The following is a 1,234-nucleotide window of genomic DNA, read 5'->3' on the forward strand; positions in this document are numbered from 1 at the left end:
GATAAAGCCAAGAGTTGGCATCTGGTTGGTCAACATCATTGTAAGAGGCTGAATTTAGTTGTTTGCTTTTTTTTTAATGAAAAAAATTACAAAAAAGTCATCACCAGATAACCCATAATAAATGAAATATTCATTTCATTTTCTTTCTTGCTAAAACTTGTGTCTTGAAATGCTTTGTTGTATCTACTTAGAATGATCAATGGGGATGCCTGGGGGGATTTCTTCTGCAGAATTTGTTGGTAGAGAACATTAAAATTGCATGAAGTCACTCATGTAATTTTAATGACCATCAAAAGAATTTTGACTGGAATTGGAAGGAATTTAAAGTGAGATGATGCTTCTGGGAAAGGTTGAAATTATGTTTTGTTGGTGTTCCAGGAGGCAAGGTCAAGGATCTATAGGGTACTCCCCTAATCGCACCTGCTGTTCGGAAGACACATTTACTCTACAGTCAGGGTTGTACCCAGAGGTCTCTCAGACAAAGAGCTCCTGGCCATCTCCCTGCTGCTCCTGAAGAACCAGGCAAAGTAGGATCTGGGTGTGGCCTTGAATAGGAAGCAGTGTAGTCCATCTGCTTCTTGACGAGGAGCAGCTGAGGCCAAGAAATTGTGCCCCTCCAGATCAGTGCCCACCACTCACACTCACTCCCTCTTTTAAGTTCTCTCCATTTTATGGTCACTGAACTCAGCTCCTGCATCCGTGAAGCCTATGCAAGCTTCTGCCTGCAGTGATTTCCACGTTCTTTGATTTCCATCACAGGTTATGTTTGTGTTTTTCATTAGGCAATTCATTGTGTGCCAACTTGTGACACACTTTGTATTACTGATTTAAAATTTCAATATAGGGACCAGCAGATGGTGTGATGGTTACTTTGTTGGACTTCCATGGAGTCGACTGTGGTTCAAGTCCCAGACCTGGAAGCTTAAAACTCACGATGGGTGTGTGTGCATGCGTGCCCAAGATCTCAAGAGGAGAATGGAGGAGTAGGGATTGTGGTGTGGTCATCCCCTAGGGGGTGATTTCTTGCTTTCTGTCTCTCCGTCTCTATCTCTCTGACAAGCTCACATGCCCTATAGCAAAAATCTCTTTTTGAAAAAATAAAATAAAATAAAATAAAAAATAAAATAAAATAAAATAAAATAAAATAACAATATAATCAAGTGTAATTTGGCCAGTTGTGGTGGCGCAGGTGGTAGGGCATTGCTCTTCAATACTGGAGCCGCATGTGAGAGTG

The sequence above is a fragment of the Tupaia chinensis genome, unplaced genomic scaffold, assembly GCF_000334495.1.
Source record: "Tupaia chinensis unplaced genomic scaffold, TupChi_1.0 Scaffold000386_1, whole genome shotgun sequence".
Lineage (NCBI taxonomy): Eukaryota > Metazoa > Chordata > Mammalia > Scandentia > Tupaiidae > Tupaia > Tupaia belangeri.